Here is a 7,500-nt window from a genome sequence, read left to right as displayed (position 1 = left end):
GAGAGAGAGAGAGAGAGCACTGCAAGATCAAATAAATTATTGCATTCGCTAAAACACGTCGGTTTTAATTAAAAGAAAGTGTTGGTAAAGTAACAGTGTGCTCACGGTGAGCCCTCTGAGAAATATGGAAAACAGCTCTTGCCTTTTTCCTCACCACGCTTCCAATGTTCACATGTCCCCAATTTTTCGGTTCCTCAGACTGCCCCGCAGCAGTTCACCCATTAGGAGACTTCGAATATGCCTCTCAAATTCATTCCAAGTTTTTCCTTTCTTCGGCCTTCAAAGTTAACCCCTTTTTTGATAAGCGATGATTTTTCATACCTTTGCGATTTCTACCAGAGCTAACTCGTGGCGGACGATTTCAGCACACAGCTGGTCATTTCATCGTAGACTGTTTCTATCTGTCAAACTAAACGACTACGAATGATCTATCTTTTCAACTCTCTCGTTATCTTCTGATTACTGCTACCATCACGCATTTTGCAAGCGAGTTGCTGTATCAGATGGTAAAAATGAACAAAACATTTCCTCCACTTCGATTACATTTTGAAACATTCAGCCCAAGTGACTAAAGAACAATCAGAGGTTATCTTGTTTTGCACCAGAAACAGTATCTATCTGCAGCAATCAAAGACAGAGATCTGAAACTGGACGACTGCTCCCAAATTTCCCTCGTGTGCAATACTAAGAAAACCGGAAGGTTATCGCTAAGCAGATTTCCTTAGTGATAATACTAGGATAGTGAAAGCATCCACTTAGTCTATTTCATTCATGACATAAAAATAAGCCTTTATGGATAGTTTCGAAAGGTGTTTCTAAGAAAACTTTCCCAAGACAGCTTCAGTTCATTTCATTCTGAAGCAATCCCGAAGGATTTGTTCGAACTATTTCTTTATTAAATAAGCTGTTTGATAATAATGATGGTCATGATCAGTATTTGCGACTCTGCTGATATGCTGAGAAATTCAATCCAAAGAAGTTTGAACGGAAAAGCGATCTCTTATTTTAAATAAAAAATAAATGAAATCTCCCAAAGGTACCTTCTATCATTTTCGGGGAAAAGGAAGCAACCACTTCCGGCGATTTTGCCTGAAAGTGAAGATCCAAGTGAGACTGCTTGGCTCCATACAAGGGAACAACATTCGAGCAGAACAAAATATCTCGAGCATGTGACGTTAATACCAGTAACTTTGCAGGTACACGAAGTCTTACGAGCATTGACCATTTTCCTGGTAGTATTACAACCAACTCTTTCGGCCAGGTCTTTGCGAGTTAAGTATTTTCACTGAGTGATCTGAATAAAGTACACAATAACAATAAATTAAGTGCTCAGAAAAAATAAAGCTTAGAATCTACGAGTAGTACCTCAGTGCTCAGATATATATGAATTAGGAATACCTTAGAGAATAGTTAACTGCAATTGCAAATACACGTGTTTTACTGTTACTGGACTGCATTTATATTTGTATACAGAAACATCTACAAAAGAGATTGTCATAATTTGAGAATGTCATCTCATTTGTAAAGCGCTATTAAGTACGTGTTAATAACATCCACTACGTTAAATATGCAGTGTATGTTAATCAGAGCGATTGCAAGAGCCAAGAAAATTTATAAAAAGTAAAAGGAATAAATAAAAGTAAAACATAAAAGAGGCCACAGACTTCCTGTTCACTTACTTATCATCCATGACCTCATTCGGCAGTGATAATTGGAAGAAAACGGTCTCTTTTCATGGGCTAAGATTTCACCTAAGACACTTGAGTAAATATAAACCAACGTACGGCGCACATCAAGAATTTTGCTAACTTTTTTCATTTTCTATCATGCAATGTCAAACTTCCCTTCGCTCGTTTCATTCATTCAATGGTAACTCATGATTTACTTTGACAGAGCAATAAGCCATCAACAACATTAACTTATTAATCCTCTCATTTTTCAGATGCATCTACTTGGATGGGACTTATTCTAGGGTAACGTTTCAAAGAATATATACAAATTTAAGGTGCATAAATCACTGAATGGAAGGACTGAGCCATATTGTTTAACTCGCCATCTGCACACTAATCCGATTTCATGCCTGCAAATTCGCAGAGTAATTAGAAATGAACAATTGTCATCAACTTACTATTATCCCGGAAGCATGTATTCACGATAATTATTTCTATCAAAATGTGAAATCATTATTTTTTCAAACCTAATATACACATGCACTCTATCAGTGTTAAAAACACCTTGCTATAAGTGCTGGTTTGTTAACTCAAAAGTTAGTCTGCGTGAACAGTGGTATGTTGTACAAAAAATTGCACAGTTATTAAAATCATGTATTTCAATAGAAAAAAAAAACTTCCTTCCTCTCCTAAGTATGATTCAAATATCAAATTACTCTAAATCTTCAAGAAACTTTGTGTATATAATTAATTGTTAAAACACTTCATTTACAACTAATGTTTGTCTGAATATGTTGTTGTATTCGCAGTTACGACTGCACAATCTAGCAATAGTATATAACAATAATTAATTTTTACATGGTTAATTTTACCCATATGGTCATGCCATTAACACCTGAAGAAGATAGCATGCAGTTACTACAAAGCCCGTAACATTATTTTCACAAAGATAACATGCAGTTAGTTGCTACTACAGTGGGAAATCTTCTAACCAAAATATTACCGATGTCTTAAAGGTATTCCATTACTTCCTGTCGTAGTAAACCGCACCATACTAGCCGAGGAGAATTTGCTCCGAGAAAATGTCAGAGTTCCTGGGTACGATGAGCGCGGTTGGTTGTGGGTCCTGTAAGATACGAGCAATCGATAACTGAATAGATATTGCCTTTGCATTGGGTATTTTTATTTGGTTACACTACAGCAGCAGCAATGATCCCGACTCACGTCCAATGAACATTCAGGCTGGCTATACGAATCACCGATAAACATTTATTACTTGATTATACTAGCAACAGCAGAATTGATTACTTTATACGCAACAGCTACAGCCAAATTTACTATTCTACATAGCAGCTACACACAAATTTATTATTCTACATAGCAGCTAAAGGCAAATTTATTATTCTACATAGCAGCTACAGCCAAATTTATTATTCTAAACAGCACCTAAAGCAAAACTGATTACTTTATACATAACAGCTACAGCAGAATTTATTATTTTACATAGCCGCTAAAGCAAAATTCAATATTTTGAACAAAGCAGCTACAGCGAAATTTATTATTTCATGCATAGCTGGTAGAGCCAAGTTTATTATTGTAACATAGCAGCTACAGCAAAATGTACTATTACATAAGTAGTATCCAAAGCAAAATTCATTACCTTATACATAGCAGCTATAGCGAAATTTATCATTTCACATAGCAGATACTATAACTGAAAATCCATCCTGATTTCGAAAGCTTAATTTCTAACCTTATAATACTTAAACTTGAACTTATGCGTTTAATATAATCTTCTACCACAGGCCTGCGAGAATCTATTTCGAGGCAGGATGATATAAAATTGATTCCTGCTGGACCGAATGAAATGCTTCCTTTCAAAGTTCAATCTTTGGAAATATCGATCATGAAAGTCTGGAGAAGAACTTGAACAATAATTTATCCGGTAGCAATAAAAATTTTCAGATTTTGATACCAGTAAGAAAGTAAAATCACTATGATACACTACCTTCATTGCTGCGTCTTCAACAGATCTTATAAGGGCCATATTTTACCACCAAAATAATATTAATAATTAGTGACTTGGCCAAAAGAATCCCGAGCACTGTTGTCCCAGCGGTACTACAATTGGCATTAGCTTTTCTTGGACTTAGTTTCCTAACTAGTCGGGTTATATTTCGTCTCCTCGTAACTGTCATGAAGATAAAAGGAATTTACAAATATGATTTGTAAATATATATAAAATAAATCCAGCGAGATCTGAAACTGTAACCTATTTGTTAAGTAAATCCCATTTCAAAAATATGCCTACATTTCATCAAATAGTTATCAAAGATCATTGCGATAAAAATTATACAATCCAACTTCTGTGGACCGTAAATATATCCCACTTAACGAAATCTAACTGCAATTCCCAGTATTTATCACTAAACAGCTATATATATATATATATATATATATATATATATATATATATATATATATATATATATATATATATATATATGTTACAGTAAGAACACGTACCTAGGGATTACGCGTAATCCCTAATACGCGTAATCACCGTTTGCGCGCTCAACCGACCCCTGACTTTGGGGATGGCGAGGCTTACCATGCACCAGTGTTAGTTTTGGCCAAACTTCCTTCAGCTTTGTAATGACTTTTGAAGTGAACTCGGATCCGTTATCGCTTTGGAGAATAACGGGGGCACCAAAGAGAAGAAAAATGTCCAGTAGATGAAAAGCGACCTCTGCAGCTCGAAGGATGCAAAACTTCGTTAGGTGATCCTGGTACACCATGATCCATTTCTTGTTGGATCCACTGGGCATGCTTTGCATGTCAATTCGATCCACCTGACCCCTTGACGAGAATTCCTTGGTGAGATTACGCGTATTCACTAAAATATTCAGGGATTACGCGTAATCCCTAAGTACGTGTTCTTACTGTAACATATATATATATGTATATATATATATATATATATATATATATATATATATATATATATAAGATATTGATCACTTTTACCAGATACTTCTGTAATCAAAATAACTACGATGTCCTCTTAATTTCACAATTCTTGGAAACCATTATCTCTACAAAGCCTGAGATACGAATACAAGAATATGAAGAAATTCCGACGTCTGTAGCATGATTTGAACTCGCATCTGGAGTACCAGAACGAGGTCACGTTACCATCCTGACCACGAGAAAGTCTGATACGAGGATCCTCCCGTTTGGATCTCAGGCTTTGTAATGACTATTTCTTTCAAACAAATATGAATGAAATCGAGAAGTTAAAAGGCCATTGTGATTTATAAAATGACTTACAATCTGGTTATCAATAGTTCAACCACAACAAAAGTTTCTGTTTACTGGTACAAGAGCGAACAAGTCTTACCTTTACGAACAACCGCTTCAGCAATAACTGGGGTCCTATTGTGAGTTTCCTCCTCATCGTTACTGCCAGAATTCTTGTTGTGACCTGTAATTCAAATGAAGCAAGGTTGCAGTCTTAAAAAGAGCGTCATGAAACTTTATATCTCTTAACGATTTGTTACGAGGTGGCCGGTAACAAAGTCTCATGAAAAAATGTCACAGGAAAAAAAAGTCACAATACTGGCTAGGAAAAATATAACATAAAAAAGTCACATTAATTTATGGTGGCCGGTAATAAAGTCACAGGAAAAAAGTTATGGTTTACCTGGTGAATAGTGGATGAACCTTCTAAGCAATGAAACTTAAAACATTGCCCTCTACACCAGGAGTATTATCACTACAAATATATTGTAAAGTCTACGGTTTTATTTTCAGTGCTTCGCTCTTTGATTTGCAACCACGAAAAGAGTACATTTAATTATATAATGATCTACAAATAACAATTATAATAGTCAACAGACCTATATAATTATTTATTCAGAACTATTTCCCATCCTACTTTTCAGTTTGGCAAAGCAGCACATTCGCGTGATACTGAGTCTTCGTAAGAGATTTAAATGAGTACCTAAATAATACTGACATACAAAATCAAACACGCGTAGTTAGGTTCTTATGAGGTCATCACATACAGTACATAAAATGTCATAGCCTGAGTGTTAGCAGTTTTATTATTTTTCAACCGTATTTAAAAACCCCAACACAAACAACATACCCATTTTTCGCTATCTAACTGATGATATAAAACAATAAAACCTGTCTCATCACAAATGGAAATACAAAGCATAGACAACGAAAGAGGTTCAAACACTCCAGTCAACGTTATTGGAAATCTCAAAACAAGGTAGGATATAGACTTACATAAGGTAACTAATAGTCACCACATTCCACCCCACATAAAAAAGTTAAATATAAAACTTAAGCCACGACAGAAATAATCATGCAACACTTACCATTCCAATGTTCTTGGGAACCCCGAGAGCACACCGAAAAAGGACCGGAAGCCTCAAGGAGGAGGAAAGTAACATTCTTTAGAGATAACGTTACTGGGTCAACTGTATTGTTGGCACTAAAAATGACTTCGGCATTCTTTGTTGATACCTGAAGATAATAAAAAAAATGTAAGCCTAAATAAAGGGGTCAAGGTCAGGTGATCTGAATCCACTCTCTACACTGCCAGTCAGTCGTTAATTCACACTTTCTCTCTCCTCCCCAATTAAGGTGAGACAATTGAATTCACTCACAACAACTCGTTGCCCCTGCCAAAATTATATCATTATATTTCTAAAAAAATTTTCGTATTCATTTTTCATTATATAATAGTAATATTTATGTTTTCAAGGAGATCGTCTACATAATAGAAACATGGGGCGCTTCCATAACAAATCAACTTTAAACTTCATAACAGGGAAAATACACGGTTTTACTCAAATAAAAAATTGGATGACATTAACAATGCTTAAGAAAAATGAATATTACAGAGGTAGTTTGACGTAGATTTTCTGCTTAGGGTAATGCCCAATTTGATTAAGACAGAAAACATTATTGGTGTAAAATTTTACTTCTGAAAATTAATATTCTTGTAATTTTAAGCATCACTACTTAAACCAGCAGTGTATGGAGAGTTTTTTTTTTTTGTAGAGTTTACATCTCCAGGATTGTTGAAATGTTCTTTTTCCTTTTATCCTTGTATTAAGTTAAGTTATCCTCCATCTAGATAGGTTCGTGATGTGAACAGTATATTTCCCATAAAAGTTAATTACTCACTATTCTAGGATTTCACGTATACTATTTTTATTTGATACAATAGGTATCCATGAAATTATCAATCAGCTGTCACAAAAAAAACTTTGGCAATCGACGAAAAGGTTCACTTACTTAAGAAAAAGAAAAAGTAACGAAGATACGAATACGTTGCTGACTGATTCTGCGAAAAGTGTGAGGTAGATACGGACATTTATTTTTCGCTTTTCTGTTTTTTTTTCATTTGTAAAAATAAATCTTTCAGTTTCAATGGAACCTTGCTTCCCCATGAGGTCATATCCACCTACTGAAAATCACGATTGGTTTTATTAGGAGCATTTTGGAGCAGAGTGAAAGAAGCAGAACTGCAGAGATTTTCAGGAATATCCTGATGCTGAAACTCAACTGCAGATTCCCGAATACTCCTGGGGTCCACTGAGACGTGATTTCGATGTTTTCATGCATTTTTCCTAATTCACACGAAATCATCGTATTAGTATAAAAACAATTTTTAGGAGGTAACTTTGCAAACCGGTGTCCCAATCAAGGATGATATGGATGGAGGTTGACTGTTTTCATAATGACTGACTTGCATCGACATCTCACCAGTTAAAACAACGAGACTAACCCTAGGTTGGAGGACGGTAATGTT

General features: G+C 35.2%; 1 long non-coding RNA gene across 2 annotated transcripts in view; it reads right to left on the bottom strand.

The window, feature by feature from the left end:
• The window catches only part of LOC135213085 (uncharacterized), a 37,287-nt gene that overhangs the window by 27,532 nt on the left and 2,255 nt on the right, over positions 1 to 7,500 (bottom strand). The window contains exons 2-5 of one of the 2 annotated variants that reach the window (XR_010314077.1): positions 6,059 to 6,206; positions 5,071 to 5,154; positions 3,679 to 3,861; positions 2,674 to 2,796 (exon numbers count right to left, since the gene is read on the bottom strand). This is a non-coding gene — a long non-coding RNA (uncharacterized LOC135213085). Of the gene's footprint in view, positions 2,797 to 3,678; positions 3,862 to 5,070; positions 5,155 to 6,058; positions 6,207 to 7,500 lie in introns of both variants that reach the window. The other variant, XR_010314076.1, reaches the window with a different exon arrangement.

The sequence above is a fragment of the Macrobrachium nipponense genome, chromosome 19 (assembly GCF_015104395.2).
Source record: "Macrobrachium nipponense isolate FS-2020 chromosome 19, ASM1510439v2, whole genome shotgun sequence".
Classification (NCBI taxonomy): domain Eukaryota; kingdom Metazoa; phylum Arthropoda; class Malacostraca; order Decapoda; family Palaemonidae; genus Macrobrachium; species Macrobrachium nipponense.
Note: the sequence above shows the minus strand (reverse complement) of the source record. Positions and strands in the feature narration are given on the sequence as shown.